The sequence below is a fragment of the Papio anubis genome, chromosome 8, assembly GCF_008728515.1.
Source record: "Papio anubis isolate 15944 chromosome 8, Panubis1.0, whole genome shotgun sequence".
Classification (NCBI taxonomy): Eukaryota; Metazoa; Chordata; class Mammalia; order Primates; family Cercopithecidae; genus Papio; species Papio anubis.
The window spans coordinates 52,222,853-52,245,681 of NC_044983.1; the positions used below are offsets into that span (position 1 = coordinate 52,222,853).

At 40.2% G+C, this 22,829-nt stretch overlaps 1 long non-coding RNA gene across 1 annotated transcript in view; it reads left to right on the forward strand.

The window, feature by feature from the left end:
* The first annotated feature begins 15,380 nt into the window (after positions 1–15,380).
* Positions 15,381–22,829, forward strand: part of LOC103886813 — a 28,546-nt gene continuing 21,097 nt past the window's right edge. Inside the window, exon 1 of the long non-coding RNA XR_002523810.2 lies at positions 15,381–21,261. This is a non-coding gene — a long non-coding RNA (uncharacterized LOC103886813). The remainder of the gene's footprint in view (positions 21,262–22,829) is intronic.

Sequence of the window (22,829 nt, forward strand, 5' to 3'; positions counted from 1 at the left end):
GAGTTTAATAGACATGAGGCTGGCTATGCCACATGGGAGACAGAGTTATTACTCAAATCAATCTCATTGAAGGCTTGGAGATTAGGGGTTTTTCAAAGGTAATTTGGCTAGGCAATGGGTAGTTACAGCTGATTGGTGGGAGTGGAGATGAAATCATAGGTAGTTGAAGCTGTTCTCTTGTGCTGAGTCACATCTGGGTGGGGCCACAGGAGCAGGACCCACTAGGTAGTCCAAGTGAAGCCATTGCTGTCAGACATGCAATAAATGTGAAAATACATCTCAAAAAGGCCAAACTTTTGAGCCAAATGTTATCTGATGTTATCTGCCAGAATAATTGGGTAAGTTGTATATCTTGTGACCTCCAGAATAATGTCTGGCAATCATTTGTGTCTACACCTTAGCAGAATTGAGGCTCCTGTCTTCCTCCTAGCCTGGTGGTCTTTCATTAGCTTTACAAAGGTGGTTAAATTTAGGGGAAGGGCTATTATCATTAAAAACTAGATGTCTTCCAAAACTGGCCCAGCCTAAGCCCAGGAATAATTAAGACAGCTTGAAGGCTAAAGGCAAGAGTGGGGTTGGCTAGACCAGATTTCCTCCACTGCCATCATTTGCTCACTCATATAATATTTGCAAAGGTGGTTCCAGTATGACCAAAGCACCCCACGTACAAACACATACTGTTGGATAGTATAATAAATAGGCCAAGACTGTGCTGATCTAGTCAGTTCACATAGAACAAGGTTTAGGGAGGGGTTTGGGATGGGTAGCCACTGCAGGAGAAAATGAAGTCATGAGGGCTCAAAATATGAACTTTTGGGAAAAAAATTAATTAGAGACTGCAAACTCAAGATAGCCTTTGGGTCCTGCTGACCCAGAGCTTCTCTATTGACTTGAGTGATAACTCATGTGTTTTCATACTCGTGTTATCTTTCCAAGTCTACCTTAGCTTTGCTGCTTGCAAAGAAATCCTAGTTTCCAAGGAGCAAGGCTCAGAAAAGACAGGTACTCACCGGCTTTCTCCAAGTACTTCAGGCAGCGGCCCCTTGGACTTTTCTCCCACTCTTACCTCCCCAGAGGCTGGGCTGCTGGAGTGTTTGCAAAACAGCAAGAAAACTATAGCGTCCATCCACCAGTTCCCATATGGGCTCCCCAGCCTGATTATGGCTCCCTGGTGAATACAGAATGGATCATGACAGAGGCAGGAATTTGTGGTAGCTGTAAAGTGGAGAGAATAATCTGGAAATAACATCCAAGATCTTGAAGGAAACTGTCCCATCCATAGAGGGCTCCAGATGAGTGAAGACTTGCCCGTTAGTCACAGCTGCCCTCTCACTGTGTCCAAGAGAAGACTGGCCCTCTGGTGTCCCGAGGCAGGGGAGAATCACTAGGGTACAGTATGCTCCAACAAGGCCCTTTCCTATTGCTAATCAAGGTCAAGCAACACGATGGCTTCTGTTTGTGCAGAAAGCAGACAAAGGGTTTTTTTTGGTTTTTTTTTGAGACGGAGTCTCGCTCTGTCACCTAGCCTGGAGTGCAGTGGTGCCATCTCGGCTCATTGCAAGCTCCGCCTCCCAGGTTTAAGCCATTCTCCTGCCTCAGCCTCCCGAGTAGCTGGGACTACAGGCACCCGCCACCTCACCCGGCTAGTTTTTTGTATTTTTTAGCAGAGACGGGGTTTCACCGTGTTAGCCAGGATGATTTGGATCTCCTGACCTCGTGATCTGCCCGTCTTGGCCTCCCAAAGTGCTGGGATTACAGGCTTGAGCCACCGCACCCAGCCTTAATTTTTTTTAAAAATTTTTGAGATGGAGTCTCACACTGTCGCCAAAGCTGGAGTGCAGTGGCACAATCTCGACTCACTACAACCTCCGTCTCCTGGGTTCAAGCAATTCTTGTGCCTCAGCCTCCAGAGTAGCTGGGATTACAGGTGCCCACCACTATGCCTGGCTAATTTTTGTATTTTTAGTGGAGACGGGGTTTCACCATTTTGGCCAGGCTGGTTTCCAACTCCTGACATCAGATGATCCACCTGCCTCGGCTCCCAAAGTGCAAGGATTACAGGTATGAGACACTTCGCCTAGCCGTGTTTTCAATCATCTCTTGTGGGGACGAGAAATGATAATTCTACTTGAAATTCTCATAAGTTAGGCTTTCTTATGGGTTAAGTGCTTTACAGCATTGTTTTGCTGTCTCTTCTCTAAAACATCTGTGAGATAGGAATGATGAATACCCTTAATTGACAGATGGGGAAACAAAGGCTGAAAAATGCTAAGTAACTTATCCAATGTCTCAGAGCTATTAAGTGGTAAAATCACTGTCAGAAGCTGGGCAACCTGACTGCAGAGCTCACCTTTTAAAATACTACATTCTATAGTATTAAGGTTGTGAATGCACATAGTATGGGAGAGGAAAATAACTGGCATGCATTTCAGTGCTAATATTGAGCACTGCTCAACTAAATAGGAATCATTATTTGCAGGTGACTGGTCTTGAAGCTCTGTAGCTTTCACTGCCCAGCTAAAAAATGGTGGTTATCACGATGCTTTAGAGTTCTGCCCTAGAAATAATGGGGGCTAACTAGGTGAGCCACACTCTTCCAGCTGAAATAACAACAATGCCCATTGTTTTCTGCGTTTGGGCAAGGCGTTTTATATTTGTTAATGTATCATTATATCCCTATTCTCCAAATCCAATAATCTACTAATAGGACAGAATTCTTAAGCATTTTCTTGAAACGAGGTACACATGAAGAATGTGGAGGCCCTGCTTCCGCTTAGTGGTTGTGTTCCTGGACAAAACCAAGGGTCAGGCTGCTGCTTCTTGCTGCCCAGTAACGAGATGCAGATGAACTGCGGAAGAAGAGAGTTTTTTAAATTTCTACAACTGGTTACAGGGAGAAGGCCTGCAAATTATTGCCAGATCAACTCAAAATTACAAAGTTTTCCAGAGCTTATATACCTTCTAAGCTATATGTCTACATGTAAGCGTGCATTCATCTAAAGACATAAGTGATTAGCTTCTTCTAATCTGTAACTAATGTCTGAGTCCTGAAGACCTTCCTCTGGAGCCTTAGTAAATTTACTTGATCCAAATAGGTACATTTTCTGGGTTGATTACCCTTATCTTGTCTCCTGTTAAATCATGGAGATTTGAGGGAGCTCCTTCAGACCCCCAGTAAACTTGTTTGTGGAGGCCTGGGGAGTTTCTTCAGACCTTCAGTAAAACTTGTTTAATCCTAAACAGCTCCTGTTAAGAAGTTTTTCGTTATCTTGTCATGCTTTGAGGCCCAGGAAAGGCCTAGGCAAAACTCTTGGTGGGCTCTTGTTACATTCCAGCCTTTGTGTAAAGAGACTGGCTTTATCAGCTTTTAATATTTAACCACTCAGTCAGTACTGACACAGTTGTTGTGGAGGCCTGCCTGTTCACCCATTAGGGAGGCATGGCCTGCCACAATTGGGCCCATGACCTGACAGTGCGAGGCCCTGTAATTGTCACAGGCTAGGAGCCTTCTCTTGTTGGCACCAGGATCAACAGAGACCAGGGAAGCTGCTGGGTCCCTTCGGTGAGTTGCATTCAGGAACCTGTGACAGGAAGAATTACTAAAGATAAGACCATGCCTGTGGGCAAGATGCTTGCTGGTTGATTTATTCCCTAGGTAGGCCTGTAAATAACTGAGAAGAGAGACCAAAGGCGCAGAGATGGAGCATACTGATTAGGAGCTGATGGACGGTCTGTTCACAGAGCTATGGGGATGGGGGACTCTCATGCGTGAGAGTTGTTCAAATGTGCCTTCTCTCTGCCTCCTGAATTTCTGTCATGGTTCCCGTTTCTTAATTTTGTTCTTATTATTGAAGACGATTATTTGAATAAACATAATTTATTTATACACTTTTTCACACGTTGGAACAAGCGTCTTTTGTCAGACTTTGTGTCCCAATGTTTATGGCATAAAATACAGTGACTAGTATTGTGTGGCCCTCTGTCTGGGGCAGAGAGCCCAGGAGCTATTCTTGGGGTAGCCCCAGGTGCAGGCAGCTGTAGACTCTGGCCAAGACGCCAGGGGATGGAGTTCAATCTAACATCTTCAAGCCCAGTGCACATGCGATGGTTCTGTCTCCTGGTGTCCCTCTTGTAAGCCCTCCATTTTTCCTACGGCTGCTGGCAAAGCAAAAGTTAAAAGTGGTTCCAGCAGGCACAGGCCCTCCAGCTGCCAGCAATTAACTTCCCCAGCTCTTCTCACAGGAACCTCCTGCTGACATAATGAGCTAAATGCAGGAAGGTTGTCTCCTCTGGTAGGTGGGGTGCTAACCCTGGGCAGGAAGATGCTCTGGGAGGGCCATGTGTGAGACCCAAACTGACTCCCACACCGTATCAAAGAGCTCAGCCCACTAATACATGCCTCACTTTGAAACTGAAACCCAGTTCTAAACTTCCAGTCGGAACGAGCTAAGAGAAAGATGGAGACAACAGAAATAAGCCAACTTTTTCACAGTAAAAAATGCCTTACTGGCCTGTGTACCTGTTTCCCTAGGGACAAAGGAGTAATTCTGACTTTCTGCCATAGCAGAGCCAGCACTCTACATAGACATAGAGCTTTTCAAAGCCTCCAGAACGCATCTTTCTACCACGATACCACAGTGCTTACAATGCCCAAATAAAATTCCAGTCTCTCTAACTGAATATAAATGTATAGAATAAAGTTTTGGAATTTACACTGCTCAAACATTTGTTATTGTTTCCTTCTTGCAGCTTTTCTGTTCTACTACGGCTAGGGCTTGTGGTTAAGGCTTATTGCTCAAGGGGAAGGGAGGGTTGATGATTAGTTTTGCATTTCAAGCTCGGCTCTTGAATTTCAAATTAGACTTTAAAAATTTCATCATGAGTTAATCATATTCATTTAAGTAAATGGAAGGCTTTTTTAGAATTCCTAAAGCTGGCTTTTCAATGAAGAATCATGGAAGTATTCCAGCTAAGAAATTAAGAAGAAATGATAAGATTCGAATAACACAATTTACAGTGCCTAATGTATTAATATATCTAGGTAATGGCTATCCATGGCTGCTAAATTCACGAAAAGGGAGACAGTCAGACATTGTGTCCTCCTGAGGGAAGAACACTCCATTACTTACCGTATGTTCTTGGAAAAAACAATGACAATAGGAACCAAATTTGTTGAAGCCTCTAGGTCCAACTTCCAATTTATAGAAAATAAGAGAGAGGAACTTGTTAAACTATACCTTGGGGACACAATCAGCAAAATCCAGACTATTGGAAAATTCACAAGCCCCACTGCTTGGTTTCTCCAATAAATAAGTATCAAGAAAAGAAGGGAGGTGGAGAGAGATTTTAGATAAAAGAGATGTGAGTGGCATGACCAATTGTAATGTGTAGATATTATTTAGATTCTAGTTTAAACAAATTATGAAAACATGACTTTTTTTTTTTTTTTTTTTGAGACGGAGTCTCGCTCTGTCGCCCAGTCTGGAGTGCAGTGACCGGATCTCAGCTCACTGCAAGCTCCGCCTTCCGGGTTTACGCCATTCTCCTGCCTCAGCATCCCGAGTAGCTGGGACTACAGGCGCCCGCCACCTCACCCGGCTAATTTTTTGTATTTTTTAGTAGAGACAGGGCTTCACCATGTTAGCCAGGATGGTGTCGATCTCCTGACCTTGTCATCTGCCCGTCTTGGCCTCCCAAAGTGCTGGGATTACAGGCTTGAGCCAGAAAACATGATATTTATGAGATAATTAAGAATTTGAACAATGGATAGTTGAAAATCATTAGTTACTTCCTAGTGAACTTTTAGCAGGTCAAGGGCCCGCTAAATGATATTGTAGGAACTAAGGCCCTTGACCTGCTAAAGGTTCACTAGAAAATCACCAACAAGAGGCAGATTGATTAATAGGAGAGAAAGCATACAAATGTATTTAACGTGTATACACAGGGACCTTTGGAATGAAGACCCAGCCCCCAGTGAGGTACAGAAGCCTCTGTGCCATCTGGCGGTTACAGAAAGAATGAGGGCTCCGGGCATGGCGAAAAGCAGGTTTTAATGGCAAGACAGGTTATAAGAGGGAGAAAGGCAGTGGCTTGTTCACAAGCAGCAACAGTGGCCTTGTTATATAGAGGAAATTTTCCAGGTGGTAGCTGTTGGAGAGAATTGGTGGTAAATATCTCTTTTTCAGACTTTTAAAGGTGTCAGACTCTCAATTAATCTCTCCTAGATCCAGGAAAGGCCTAGAAAGGGATGGCCCGATTGCATTGAGGGAGATTGTCTACAGATGCAAATTTCCCCCACAAAAGACAGTTTTGCAGGTGCACTTCAATCTGCTGGCCTTGGGGCAGCCATTGCAAAATAAGTGAAATAAATATATTTTGGAGTAAAATATTTTATTCCTTTCAATATTAAGGAAAAAGTGTCACTTTTTTCCTGTGTTATTGGTATTGTGGTTTTGTTAAAAAATGAGGGTTTTTTTTAACATAACTGAAAATTTGATGGATGAAATACATACTGAAAAAATTACAGGTAAACTTGTATGGGATTTGCTTCAAAATAATATAGGAATTATAAATCAAAAATAAAATCCTAAATTCCCCAGCCTTTTCTAAGCGAGGGCATTCCAAAGTTAACCTAAAACATGAGTTCAGGCCATGATAAGAAGGAGCTGGACATGCCTCATGATACCGTCTTCCCTTTTGGAATTACTGATAGAACAAACTCTTTCAACCAATTGCCAATCAGAAAATATTTGAATTTGCCTATGACCTAGAAGTCCCTACTTCCAGTTGCCCTGCCTTTCTTGAGTGAACCAATGTATGTCTTGCATGTATTGATTGATGACTTATGTCTCCCTAAAATCTGTAAAACCTAGTGTAGCTCAGCCATACTTGGGCACATGTTCTCAGGATCTCCTGAGGGCTGTGTCACAGGCCATTGGTGAGCTCAGAATAAATCTCTTCAAATATTTTACAGAGTGTGACTGTTTTTGTTGACAGAATGGAATGTGGATGGGAGTGTAGGGGCCAAGGGAAATCGTCCCCCTCACCCTGTGACCATTTGCTAAAAATCACTAAAAGGCATACTAATGGGAACAAAAGCATACAAAATGTATTTGATTATAGTGACCCAACCCCCTACAGGGAGTAGAAGCTAATATACTGTCTTGAGGTAACATAGAAAATGGGGGCTTGGACCCTGGCAAAAAAAAGGTTTAGGGAAGTGGGAGGAGAGGAGGCCTAGCTAGTACAGGTGGTCTTATTTTGTAGATGAAACCATACAGGTAGCAGCCATCAGAGAGGATAGATGGGAAGTGTTTCTTTCAGACTTTTAAAGGTCTTTCAGACTTTCAGTTAATTTTAGACCCCACAGGGGAAGACCTGGTTGCACTAATGCAGATTGTCTACAAATGCAAATTTCCCCTGCAAAAGACAGCTTTGCAGGGCTACTTCTCTCTGTTGGCTCCCTGACAGCCATCTCAAAATATGTCAAAGAAATATATTTTGGGGTAAAATATGTTGATTTCCTTCAAGGGTACAGATAAACCAGGATTAGCTATAATTACTGCAGTTGGGGAACAGACACTGGGGATTTTAAATACTATTTTGTTTCCTTTTGTGTCTCTGAGATTCTCCATAATAAGAAGTCTTAAAAATGAAGTCATATATTGAATTGCAATGATAATGCAAGTTTCCATCCTAATATTCTAGAAGAATCTGGATTTCAAATTGCTTCATGGGCTGTCACAATTAGATACTTGATGTTCTTTCACTTGAGAGACTATTACTCATTCCAAAATATTGGAAGGCTTTGTTCATCTAACAAGTACATTAAGGTCACCCCCAGCTGTCAGTCAGTACATTCTTAAAGTACAAGAGTGTTGTTATGCCTCTGAAAGCAGACAGTAAACTAGGCTATCTCTTATAGAGAAATTGGGAATTACAAAATGCAATCCTTGCACCAATAGGATATGAGTTCTGGCTCATAATTTATATAACACTCTAGGGCTGGTCACAGAAATCATGATTTGACTTGGATTGCTTGTGTCTATTTCAGTCCTTAGGAACTATCAATACCTGGATTTAAAATGACTTTATAGGACATAAAGAAAAAGATACAACTTTGAAAGCAAGATACAAAATTAAATAGCCTCTGATGATTGCTGGGACAGTGTTGTTCAGCTATTAATAGAAATTATTGTTAAAGCTTACTGAATTACTTTAACATATACTACCTGTATCTTCCTTTATTTAGCACAGTTAAGAACTGTGTGCTAATGCTAGTGAAAAGACTTGATGTTTATTTAGAATTTAATTATTAGAAATTATTAAAACATTGCTGCTAATTTGCTTGTACAATGCTTGCAGAATTTTAAAGTAATTGAACATAAAGTAATTTCCTTTGAGTAACTTCTAGGCACAATAGACAGAATCGTTTTAAAACATCTTCCATAGAGTTCCCTTAACCATAAAGGTCTTTTAAAGATTTATGAATCATATGAGAAAAGATGTCATCCAGAAAACCACCAGGGTGGCCAAATAGTAGAAAGGAGACCTTTATTGGCAATATGTGTTTGCAAACCAAGGGCAGTATCTGGTGTGTACTGCAGGTGCTCTGTTTTTGAGGAGGGAGAGAGCAGGTTGGTGTCTATGCCTCACAGGGTCTGTATTGCACAACAGGGTCATACAAATTCAGCAGATTTGGGGGAAAAGCTATACATATTTATGAGGGGAGTCAAGGGCATGTATGTAACATACATCCCATATTTACTTTGAGGCAGGGTTTTAGCGTCAAAATGAGGTGGAATTTGCCTCTTTACATCAAAAGGTGAACTATGGGACATAAAGAGACAGTTTGTGTGCAGCCTCTGTATGAGCTACTGAAACCAGCTTAAGGTCTGAAATTGCTTATCAGAAAAGGATGTTTGTAAGGCCAGTTCTCTGTCCAGTCAGAGTTGTAATGGTCTAGGTTGTAAGTCAGAGTTAGCAGGGGTTTGATTACCTGCCTGATAGCTCCCATTGTTAGGGAGTTTAGCAAGAGTATGACTTTTCCTGTAACCATAAGGATTTAGGAAGTTGCCATCCAGCCAAACCCTGGACCCCCAACCTGTAGATAACTTTTGCTTCCTTATTCTTAGCACCCATCTTAGTAGACAAAGAGACATCTATTTTGGTCTCTTAGATCACAAGGGCATTTGACAGCTCTATGCTTGTTATTATTTGTGATAAGTTGGTGGCTTGCCCTTGCTGTTCTGCTAAGGCCAGAAACTGGATATTCTGCAAGTGGCTTTCATGGCAGTATTGGATTCTAGTTCTTTCAGAAAATTAGTCCAAGTTTGGGTCTATAATGGTATTTCCATCTTTCAGGACAATGATGGCATTGACATTTTGAGGCTATTAAATATATCAGTCTAGGCCGGGCGCGGTGGCTCATGCCTGTAATCTCAGCACTTTGGGAGGCCGAGGCGGGCAGATCACGAGGTCAGGAGATCAAGATCATCCTGGCTAACACGGTGAAACCCCGTGTCTATTAAAAATACAAAAAATTAGCCAGGCGTGGTGGCAGGCACCTGTGGTCCCAGCTACTTGGGAGGCTGAGGCGGGAGAAAGGTGTGAACCTGGGAGGCGGAGCTTGCAGCCGAGATCGCACCACTGCACTCCAGCCAGGGTGACAGAGCAAGGCTCTGTCTCAAAAAAAAAAAAAAAAAAAAAGTGTATATGTATGTGTGTGTGTGTGTGTGTGTGTGTGTGTGTATCAGTCTAATTTGAATGGTACTTTCTAAAGCCCTTCCTCTGTACTCAGTCTCAGGTAGACTGGGTTTATGGTGTGGTTTCTGTCTTCTCTTTTATGGTGTGGTTCCTGTCGTCTCTCTGCTTATGTGAGGCTACATATATGTGAAATAAAAATAAAAACTAGGGACCCCAATTCACTCTGCCAAAGGAAGAAATTAAGCTGAAAGCTGAGTCTTGCACAGAGCTAGCTTTCCTTTTGTTCTTAAGCAGAGAGCTACGGATAAAAGATTAAATATCACCACAGGTAGCTACTCTATGTTCACTTTACCTTATGTAAAGATGCTGATTTACTGAGCCCAAGATGAACACATAGTTGACTATTCTCCTACTGGCTCCTTTTCTCTTGAAAAATGTGGAATCAGTAATGTGACCATACCCTCCCTCGCCCCCCCAGCCCACTTTTCCCTTTTACGTATTGAAGCCCTCAAAATCATCTTTGGAGAAAGGCACAGACCACAGACAGGTTCTGTGATTCCATGTTTTTCTTTCCGGGTATGTCCTTAACTTTGGCAAAATAAACTTCTAAATGATTGAGACCTGTCTCAGACACTTCTTGGTTTACACATATTGAGAATGAACAACAGCTAATCAAATGCTAAAATGTACCTGACCTCCTGTTGCTATGGAAGGCCAGGAATAGGAGACACCTATGCTGCCTCCAGGCATCAGGAAGGCTTCAAGAAGGAGGCAGTGTTTGGGCTGGATCTGGGAGGATGTGCAATATTTAAAAAGAAGAGAAGACAAAAGAGGGCGTTTCAAGCACTGAGGGTAAAGGGCAGGATATGTGGTTTTTGACAGCCTGTGTATGAATCAGTTTCTCCAGGCCCACCAGCCTGTGGTACTAATGAGGTCACAGTAATATTAGCAGTGTGTATTTTGCTAGTTTGTCAGCATAGCCGTGTTAATTGTTTTTAAGTGTATAGCACAGGGGCATTAAGTACATTCACATTGTTATAACACATTCTCATTTAATTTTTCTTGACTTAAAATCCTTGATACTAGCCATACAAGGAGAAGGATAAATTTAAAGAGTGTATCAGTTATCTCCTAAAAAAGATAAAGGCTGCTAGTGAGTTTTTTTGGTGGGGGCTTGTTTATATCTTTTATTTCTTTTCTTTTTTTTTTTTTTTTTTGGATACGGAGTCTCACTCTGTTGCCCACGCTGGAGTGCAGTGGCCCAATCTCGGCTCACTACAACCTCTGCCTCCTGAGTTCAAGCGATTCTCGTGCCTCAGTCTCCTAAGTAGCTGGGATTACAGGTGCCTGCCACCACACCCAGCTATTTTTTTTGTATTTTCAGTAGAGACAGGGTTTCGCCATTTTGGCCAGGCTGTGCCCGGCCTCAAGTTTTAATCTAGGAATTATGCCAATTAAATGCTGAGTTCCTAGAAAGAAATTATTTTTTTAGACTTTCTTCTCAAGTTCAGGTTTTTCCAAGTTAGTGAATTTATTGTATTTAGGATTAACAAGAAAGTTTCCATTTTAACACCAGATGACAGATCTCTCTAGCTGGCCATAACTAGGGCGTCTCTCCGGCAGCAGGAGGTTAAGAATAGAACAGATTATCAATGGAGGTTGTGAAATTGCTTTCCTAGGAAGAACTTTGTGAGCAAGAGGAGATAGTATTTGCCTGACATGATTGATTCAGTTCTTCAGCACTGAGCTTTTTAACAAAAGAGCAATCTCGTTTCTTAGCAGAGGGAAGCCTTGACTGATGTGGGCCCCTTGTGTGATCTGCCCCCGGGAAGTGTGGAGGAAAGTTAATGCTGGATGTACACATTCAAAGGGAGGCAGCACGAGGACAAAGCAATCAGACTGATCAGAAGACCACTGTTTCCTGCGCAGGGGCAGCCTGTCCATTCCCTTGCCTGTCATCACTGGCCACCCTCTGTTCCAGGCTGGGCCACTTCCTCTGATCCTTTGTTATACGAACAGACCAATAAGAATTTAGGAATTAGTTTTGTTGAGGAAAAGAACTTAGCCCTTAATAATTTTTGGAAAAACAAAAAGGATTATCAAAGTATTATATTTTAAATAGTACAATGTCTCATGAAATTTCATGTCTGACTCCTTTGGGAAAAACACCAGGAAGATAGGATCTCATTCAGTTGTTCTGTGTTCAATCCATCAACAGGGACACCATATGTCCTGGCTAATTCCACAGAGAATATACTAGTGAGTGTGGAGGACAGAGGGCATGGCCTCAGAGTCGTTCTATGTGTCTTTATGCTCTTGCACCTTCATCATTTGCAGGCCCTTATAACTAAGGATCCTGGGATTCAACAGTAACACACCCTGAGTGTGGCGAGGCTGAGTGAAACTGCAGGTGCCTTTGCTGCATTCTCTCCTGTTTCTGGCAGGTACGGTCCTGCAGGTGTTTGTATCTTTGTGCATAGTACCAGACATCCCGGTGGCCATGTGCTAGTTTCATGGGTGATGTGAGGCTACTATGGGGCATGTGATTTTTGCTCATTCTGATCTAGCAGTACAATTCTGGAGCCAACCATTCTGCAGGCAGCTTCCCAGTCCCTGCACTGTGGCATTTGATTCCCCCATTTGACTGTGGCAGAGGCAGCAGCTCCCCTGCAAGGCCAGTTCTGTAGTATTATATGTCCTACCCCTACATTTGGAATGAAAATCCATACTTGGGATATAAACAAATTCCAAAAATCACATATACTATTTTATATATAGTGTTTATGGTGGTAGAAATATAATTTTTTGTTTTGAACTTATACATGTTTTCCAATTTATTTTCATATGTATTGTTGAGTTCTTGGATATATTTTTCCTTTAAGGGAAGGTCATTTTGTTTTGGATATCCTCAATCCTTGTTCGACTAGAGGGTGTGTCCTGAAGGGGTTGTTATAATGGAGCATCTTTCATAACTATGTAAGCCCCTCATTGATGTCCACTCACAGAAACAATTTGGATGCCACAGGATCTGCTACTCCAGGTAGGCAAACACACCAGGCACTTTGAAAAGAGGGTACTTAAAACAGGCTGCTGTAGCAGGGACTAGCAAGAAAATACTGTTCATGTCTCTAACCAAAATTGAGAGAGCAAAGAAATTATCTTATAAAATGAAGATTTAATTCTTGTCTTCATGTAGGCAGAGAGGTTTTAGTGCTTTTAAATGCACAGTGAAATATAAAACAATCAAACTTTGTATTATAATAGAACAAAGAGGCTAAGATGCACCATAAATATCTCTTTAAGTCTCAGATGTGCCCTGTATGGCTAGTTATAAAAGTCAGCAAGCTCTCAGGTAATGACTTAGTGAAAGCAAAACTTTCCAGCAGGAAGGGTGAGGTGAGAAAGGGAAGAAAGGGATAGAAGATGTCAAGATGAAGAATTTTTTCCCTAGTCATGAGGATTTTTTTCTTATGTTTATTTTCTAGAAGTTTTATAGTTTTATGTTTTACATTTAAGCTTATAATCTATTTTGAGTTTTCTTTTAAGGTGTGAGATTTTGGTCAGTATTTTGTATGTTTGGTTTTTATTTTGTTTTGCCTATGGATGTCCTATTGATCTAGGACTATTTATTGGAAAGGCTATACTTCCCTCAATGAATTGTTTGGCTCCATTGTTAAAAATTAATTGGCCAGGTGCGGTAGCTCACGCCTGTAATTCCAGCACTTTGAGAGACTGAGGCAGGTGGATCACCTGAGGTCAGGAGTTCAAGACCAGCCTGGCCAACAGGGCGAAAACCTGTCTCTATTAAAACTACAAAAATTAGGTGGGCATGGTGGTGCACGCCTGTCATCCCAGCTACTCAGGAGGCTGAGGCAGGCGAATGACTTGAACCCGGGAGGCGGAGGTTGCAGTGAGCCAAGATTGTGCCACTGCACTCCAGCCCAGATGACAGAACAAGACTCCATCCTCTGCCCCCCTCCAAAAAGCTAATTGGACATACTTGTATAGATCTATTTCTGGGTTCACTAGTCAGCCCCACTGACCTATGTATTCACAAATACCACATTGTCTTGATTGCTGTATGGTGAATCTAACCACCAGAAAGGGTGATTCGTTCCACTTTCTTCTTCTTTTTAAAAATTGTTTCAGCTGCTCTAGATCTTTTCCATTTTCACATAGATTTTAGAAGAAGCTTGTCTATGCCTACAAAACAGCTTGCTGATATTTTGGTAGGAATTGCATTAAAGCTCAATCTAGGAAGATATGACATCTTTACAACAATGAGCCTTCTAATCCAATAACATGATATGCCTTTCCAAATAGTTAGGTCTTCTTTAATTTTTTTCACCAGCATTTATAATTCTCAGTATACAGATCCTGTAAATGTCTTGGTAGATTTATACCTAAGTAGTTAATGTTCTTTGAAAAAGTTGTAAATTGTATTATATTTCTGATTTTTGTTTTTACTTATTTGCTGTCATTAGATAGAAATGAAATTAATTTTTGAGTGATCATGTATCCCATGAGTTTAGTGAAATTATTTATTAATTCTAGGAGGCATTTTATAGATTTCTTGGTATTTTCTGTTTAGTCAATTATATCAGCTACAGTTTATTTATTTTTTGCCAATGTATATTAGCTTTATTTTTCTTGCCTTAAGGCAGTGACTAGAACTTCCAGTATTATGTTGAATAAGAGTGGTAAGAGCAGACATTCTTGCCTTTTTACAAATTTCAGAGAAAAGGCACTAAATCTTTTACCATAGACATGTTAGCTATAGGTTTTTGTAGCTGTTCTTTATGAGACTGAGAAATTTACCCTCTATTTTCTTTTCCTATCCCCTATTTTTTCCTAAGAGTTTTTTTTTATCATGAATGAGTATTGAATTTTGCCAAATGGTTTTGTGTTTTGATTACATCAATTGATAAAATCATATAATTTTTCTTCCTTAGCATGTTGATATAGTGAATTATGTTGATTGGTATTTGAATACTGAATCAGCCTTGCATATCTGGAATAAATCTCTCCTGGTCATAGTGTATTACTCTTTTTGTGCCCTGTGGGATTCCACTTCCTAAAATGGTCTAAGTTTATGAGAAAAGTTTATGAGACATATTGGTCTGTAGTTTCCTCCCACCCTCCCTCCTTCCCCTTCCTCTCTCTCTTTTTCCTTCTATCTTTGTCTGATTTAGCATCATGGCAATACTGGCTTTATAAAAATGAGACAGTAAATGCTCCTTTCGCTTCTATTTCTGGAAAATGTTGTGTGAAATTGGTCTTAATTCTTCTTTGAATGATGGCTAAAACTTCTCCATATAACCGTCTGAGTTTTAAGATTTATTTTTCTGAAGTTATTCATTATAAGTTTAATTTATTTAGTAGTTATAGGACTGTTTAGGTTATCTTTTTTGTTTTGACTGAATTTTGATAGTTTTTGGTTTTTGGAAAATTGGTCCATTTCTTCTAGTTGTCAAATTGATAAGTGTAAAGTTGCTTATAGCATTTCTTTATTATGTTTTTAGTAGCTGCAGGATATGTTTTTATGTCTCCAGTTTTCTTCTTGATAGTGGTGATTTATATCTTCTCTCTTTTTGTTTTTCTCAGTCTTGCTAGGGGTATATTGATGTTATTTTTTTTTTTTGATAACCAGCTGTTTGTTTTGTTAATTTTCACTATTGTTTTCCTGTTTTAAATTTAATTGATTTCTGTTCATTATTTTATTTCTTTTGCATTCTTCAGGTATATTTTACTCTTTTTTCCAAGCTTCTCAATGTAAAATCTTTGACTATTTGTTTCAGATTCCTCCTCTCATCTAATATAAATATTTTGTGCCATAAATTTCCATCTCCACACTGCTTTACTTCATCCCACAAATGTTGTATGTTGTGAATTCATTTCACTCAGCTCTATTTTTTTATTTCCTTTGAGATTTTTCTCTTTGAGCCACGGATTGTTTAAATTGTGTTACTTTCCAAGTGTTTGAATATTTTTCTGTAGTCTTTCTCTTATTGGTTTCTAGTTTGATTCCATTGTGGCTAGAGACCATACTTATTTAAAAAATTGGTGAAGGTAGATTTTATGTCCCAGGATATTGTTTTTCTTGATGAATGCTCCACAGGCACTGAAAAAGAATGCGTAGTCTATAGTTGTTGGGTAAATATTCAATAAATGTCAATTAGATGCTATGAGTTGATGAATCCTTCTGCATCCTTGCTGATTTTTTGTCTTGTGTCTTGTAGTTCTATCAGTTGCCTAGGGTAGAATATTGAAGTTTCCAAATTACTAATTATGGATTTGTCTATTTCTCATTTCAGCTACATTGATTTTGCTTCATTGGTATTGAATGTCTGTTGCTTTGTGTAAACACATTTAGAATTGCTATGGCTCCTTGGTGGACTGATCCTTTTATCATTATGTAATGTTCACTTTTGTCTTCAGTAAAATTTTTTACTCTGAAGTCTACTTTGTTGATATTAATATAGCCACTCCTGCTTTTCAAAAATTAATGTCAGTATAATATATATATATTTTTCCATCCTTTTACTTTCAGCTTACCCATGTTGTATTTGAAGTGAGTCTCTTGGAGACAGCATATAGTTGGCTTATGATTTTTAATTCACTCTGCCAGTCTCTGCCTTTTAATTGGTATATTTAGATCATAATTATGTTAATAATTGTTAGGGGTCAGACCAGTCTGCATTTTCTGCCTGCATTTATTTGTTTTCTGTCTGTGTTCTACGTTTCTAATTTGTTTCTTTCTTGCCTTACTGTGGGTTACTTGAATATTGTTTAGAGCTCAATTTTGATTTATTTATAAGATTTTTTACTATGTCTTTTGGTATAGTTTTCTTTGTTGGTGCTTTAGGTATTACCATATACGAATGTAACTTATGAAGCCCACTGGTATTGAATTTAACCACCTCAAGTATAGTATAAAACTGTATTTCCATTTGTGTCTCTTGACTATTCAACTTTTAAAATATAATTGTCTTCAGATTTCTTTTATTTACATTGGATACCACATCTTGTTCTGTTACGATTTTTGCTTCCAACTAAAATATGATTAAAGAAACTCATAAACTAAATAATCTATTAAATTTACTTCTATTTTTACCCATTCTGTCTTATTCCTTCTTTTCTGAAGGACAATTTCCCTGCACATAGGATTTGACCCTTTTTCCTTTCAGCACTTGAAATATGTTATACTACTTTCCTTTGGTTTTCTCCACGGAATTCCTTATGATTTCAGTGGAGAAATCTGTTGTCATTCTAATTGCGGTCCCTTTATAGGTATGTGTCATTTCTCTCTGTTTTGAATATTTTTTTCTATCTTTAATTTTTAGAAGTTTAATTATGATGTATCATGGTATGAGCTTCTTTGGGTTTCTCTTAGGATTTAATCAGCTTCTTGCATCTGTAGGTTTGCATCTTTCACCAAATTTGGGGAGTTTTCAGTCATTATTTCTTGAAATACTTTTTTATACCATACCTTTCCTCCTCTTCTTTTGGAACACTGATAATATGAAAGCTAGTTATTTTGTGTTTGTCCTATAGATCTTTGAGACTCTTCATTTTAAAACATTTCAATCTAGTACCTATCTCTTGCCTTCTTGTTTACTGATTCTGTCCTTTGTCATCTTCACTCTACTATTGAGTATTTCTAGTGAGGTAGTTCATTTGTTTGTTTGTTTGTTTGTTTTGGTTATTGTACTGTTCAGCTGTATAATTTCTATTTGGCTCTTTTTTACAATGTGTAATTTTTTGTTAAAAATCTATTTTTTAAATTTATTTTATGAGAATTTGTAATTATTATTGAGAAAGTTTGTGATGGCTGCCTTAAAATCTTGGTCAGATAATTCCAACATCTGATTCGTGCTGGTACTGGCTTCTGTTGATTGTCTTTTCTCATTCAAACTGATTTTCCTGGGTTGAATAATGCGGTGAGTCGGCTTTTAATTTTGTCCTGAATATTTTGGTTATTATGTTTGAAAAGTATTCTAGTTATAACTTCTTTTGGCAGTAAATTTCCCTTTTTGGGTTTAGCAAGTGAGTCAGGCCTACTTTTGTATTCCAGTGGCAGCTTCGTTTTCAGAGTCCTCGCAATGCTGTTCTGGGTGACTTCATTCTTCTGAAACTGCTGTGGCTCTTCCTCAGTCCCTGCTACCGTCTTCTTCTGGGACAGAAGGCCTTGGGCTGCCTGTTGTCATTAGGTAATCTGGAATTGGGGCAGAAGTTGTTGAGTTTGTGTCTCCTTATACCACCAGATGGACAGCAGGGGGCCACAGAGTTTCACCTCTGCTTCTGTGGGTGGATGGGACCACCTGCCATGACCTGTTGATGGATGAGGGCTGGGATGTTGTGTTGCTCTACTGTTTTACTGGACTTAACTGTTGCATTGCTGGTGGATCAGAGAGCACACAGGTACCCGTGTGTGAAGTGGAGATTGGGGCTCTCCATAGGTTGTTCCTAGTTGGACTTCTCCTTTCCTGGCCATTTGGACAAAGAAGCAGCTCTTTATTTTCTTTTGCCTTTCCTCCTTCCTTCCTCCCTCCTTCTCTTCTTTATTTCCTCCTTCCCTTCTGCCCTTCATTTTTTCTTTTGTTCCTTTTTCCTTCCTTCCTCCTGTGACTGTTGGTGGTTCATGGCTGTAGGACTGTCTGGCATCCAGCCTAGAGGTATATGGTAGAACAAAAGAAAACCCAGGGAGCTCACCAACTTGTTGATCCTCCTAGCCAGCCTGCCTTCTTCCTTCTGTCTCTCAGAGACCTTTTATTGTTCCATGTTGAATAATTCCCAGGGCATTTAGTTGTATTTAGAGGAGAAGAGCAATGCAAAGGGGGTTGCACTGGTGGCATCTCCACCTTCACATTGACTTCACATTGGCGCAGAGGACCAGGTGTTGAGTCAATCAATAAAGATTTATTGATTATTCAGGTTTTGTGAGACATTGTATTTGTGAGATAGACTCAAAGGTGCCAGGGCAGCATTGTGAGCCACAGTTATAGCACAAAAAAGTTAAAGGAGGAACAGGTAATTTAAAAATATTAATGATAATAATAACTACTAACATCTATTAAGTGTTTATTCTGTTTTAAGCATTGTGCTAAGTGCTTTTGCAGAATTATCTTATTTAATCCCTTAAAGTAGACATTATTGTAAATGGATACTATCTCCATTTTACACTAAGAAACCGTTTCATTAAGAAGATTCACAACTTGCCTAAAGGCACATCCTGCAAACTGTGAAGATTCAATCCAGGTCTGAGTCCAGCCTTAGTCTTCCCACGCCCCACCACCTCAGGTATCAGTGGGAGAATCTTCTGGTCCCATCAGGCAGACTGTGGAGAAGCTACATATTCTTGGGCAATCTGGACCTGAGTTTTCTCAGCTATAAATGTGATTAATATCAACTTTACAGTGTTGTTGTCAGGCTTTGAAGAAAGTCACAAACGGGAAGGTACTCTGTGAGCAGTCAGGAGGGGCAGGGAGGAATGCAGGTCCACAGAAGTCCACACTGCAGGGGTCTAAACTCAGGAGAGGACAGTGTTCCCCCAGCTCCCCAGCTGTCCTCAGGGAGCTTTGAGTGTGAGGGCTCAGGGTCTGGTCACAGGGGTAAGTGTTTCTCCAGCTGCTCTCAGGAAGCTCAGGCTCTGGCAGTGTGAGCTCAGTGGCGTCCTGATAGGCAGGAGCATCTGGCCACAAACAGACAGGCTGTGTAGGCAGAGTGACCACCTGGCAGGCTAGAAATTTCAAGCCAATTATTTTGTTGTTGCTGTTGCTGTTGCTGTTGTTTCTTCTAAAGGAAATCCATTTTTAATATGTATGACTCTTAAATTATTCTAACCTTATTAGACAACGTTCTTCAGAGTACTTCCTCAATTATCCCTTTTTTATCTCCATGACCTAATACTAATTCCCTCTCCTATTTATTTTTTTTGCTTCCTTTTTTTAAAAAAAATCTAAACACAAAAGGATATGGACTCTTATTACAAGAACTGGAGAAAACTTCTTCAGATTTAAAAAAATAGGGTAATGGTTTACCTGAATATTTGACATCATTATTTGTGCCCTTCTGTAATGTCTAAATGTAAGAATGGAACATGGTCATTTATAAAGAGAAACACAGACAGCCTGACCAGTTTTGGGCCCTAGTACCATTAATTAATAATTATTGAATGCTAAGTGCAAAAGGTAGCTGTTATTTTATAGGCCAGCAAATTGCAAATGCTGATTTTATGGAAAGCATGACAGCATTATAGCATTATAAAGCCAAGCTGCAGCCCAAATTGCACAGGGATGGAAAAGTACAAGCATGTGTAACCAAAATATCAATTTACAACCTCCTGTAGAAACCAGGTGATGCCCAGCAGGCCTGTGAAAGAAGCAAATCCTATCAGCCTAATCAAATATTTCCGAGGGGGCAGATAGAGGGACTCACTTCATGAAAAGTGAGAATCTTCCACATTTCTGTGAGTGCAAATGGTCAACAAGAACATTTCCAAATCAATATGAGAAACAGCATAGGGGAATATTTTAGAGCAACAGCAGGACCCTCTTGGAAGATGAACACATAGACTGGAATATTCTATGACAAAGCACTTTTCTTACAATGCAGTTTCAATCAGAAGAAAAATATACAGCGATGCACACCATGGGGATATAAGTGGCTTCTCCTGCCTGGACCAGTGACCTGGCAGAAGCAGATGTGTGCAGTGGATTGGCAGGAGAGGTGTCACAGAAGTGTCAGTGGAGGAAGCAAGAGGGAAGAGTAGACTACATAACATTTTCTAGTAATGGGAGGTGTTGGGGGTGGACGTGAGAAACCCCCTCCTGCCCCGAGAGGTCAAGGCTAAGATGGACACACGGTGTTCTGTGCCAGCCCTGACTCCATTGCTTGGTGTCTGTTAGAGTAGTGATCACCAACTATTTTGGCACCAGGGACCAGTTTTGCAGAAGGCAGTTTTTCCACGGACAGGGAGTTGTGGGGTGGGTGTGGGAGGGGTAGCAGGGATGCTTTTGGGATGAAACTGTTCCACCTCAGATCATCAGGCATTAGTTAGGTTCTCATAGGGAGTGCACAACCTAGATCCCTCGCATGCGCAGCTCACAATAGGGTTAGTCTCCTATGAGAATCTGTGTGGCTGGGTTCCTAATAGACCACTGACGGTAGCAGTCTGCAACCTGGATGTTGGGGACCCCTGTGTTAGAAGACCCCATTGATGGGGTTTGGAGAGTCTAAGGTAGCAAACAGTAAATACCTGCTGATTTGTAGAATCCTGTGAGATTTTATCATCCTCATGATTCCCATAGCACTTTGGGAGTTAGGCTATGAACATCCCCTACCCAGCCCCAAAATGAACTATCTGAACAAAACAAAAAAGGGGAGAACACTTTCCCTTCTTAGTGCTGCCTGCTGCACTTTTCACTCCAAGGTACCTGGTACGTGTTCTGCTTTCTTTCTTTTCCTCAGAGAGCGCCTATCTTCTGAGGACCTTGAGTTTGACATCTTGGACTTACGTTGTTTCCATCTTCAGCATCAAGAGCTCAGCATGCACAGGTTGGTGACACATGCATATTCTGGTTTCCCCTATCCATTTTATTCCTCAGAGAAGGCTATGGTGACCCCCAAGCACAGGTACTAAAGGGAAATCTCTTGTGTGAACAGTGCATTGAGCACCAGGAAGAAAAAGGGGAAATGGGGAAGGGATTATAGGGGCAGGAATAGAACTACACATTGCAAGCTGTGCATGTCACGGAGTCCCTGGATAGAAGGGGGTGTCTGTTGAAGGAGCAGTGGAGGAAATCTGTTTTGGGGCAGTTAGGGAGGAAAGTGAAACATGAAGAAGCTCTGTCCCCATCAGTAACCTACACAGCAGTTTCTTGCCCAAGTAGAGGTGGAATGGAGTGTGGGCAGTGCAGGGGAGGGAGCGAAGAGTCAGAGTCTGGTAGGAGGTACTTGCCGAGGTTATAATCCTGGGACATCAGTTATGGGTGCTCACCCGTGGAGAGATGGGTTTTCTTATCTTGCACATAGGCTATTACCTTGCTAAGCTCTTAGGTCCGGAGACAGTAGATAGTTTCACTTGACTGGACATAGCATGCTATTTTTTATTAATTTGTGCTTTTATTTTTCTTTCCCTGCCCTTTCAAGGGTAACTATGGATTAAAAAAAAAAAAAAAGAAAGAAAAATCAGGTACTGCTTTACAGAAATATATGGTTGGAATGAAAAATCAGAATAATTAAGTACTAGTGAAAAGGGTACCAAATTATAACTAGGTATTATCTTTTTAAATTATGTGCAATAGTATAGTTTTTATATATGACGTTTAATTATTTTAATACATGCAAATTTTATCTGCATTTTTGTTTGAGTGTCAAATAATTGTTCCACAGAAATCTTAACTAAATCACTACTCTCCCTGTGCTAACTCTATGTTAGAAATATACCTGAACTTTTGGAGCAGTATTCATCAGGGAGTAATCCCATGAGTGCTATAAAGTGTAAAGTGAATCCCATAAAGTAAGAATAAAACCACAGGGAGAAAGATAGTGAATGTAGTGCTCCTAGTTAAAAGATACCATCAAAAGAAGTGAAACCTCCTTGTTTTTGTTTTGCGGTTCCCAGAAGTTGCAATGGAGCTGAGAGAAATCATGTTAAAAGCATTCAGAGATTTAAAATTTCAATTAAAGCGGAACTACTTAGGGGGATTTTTACATTACTTAAATTTTAATATTTACCCTTGAGCTTCATTATTTTTATCAAGTACACTTTTTACAGTCAAGTGGCTGCGGGAAGGGTTTGGTTCCTTGGAGTTACAACAAAAATTACTTATCAAACAAACAAAAACAAACCAACTTAGTAACCTAGGATTGATTGGGAAAAACTAAAATTATTTAAGTACAGAGAGACTTGTATTTAATAAAATATCACCCGAGGGTGCTGAGTTTTAAATATAGGAGAGATCCTGTCCAAACAACCAAATCCTGGGGTCAGTGACAGGTAATTAAGGTAGAGATTATAGAGCTGGAAGGTAGAAGGCAAGCACTATGTTACCTGTGTCTGTATGCTAGGCATTATGTTAGGTACTTTGCATTTAGTATCTAACATAGTCCTAGAGTATCCC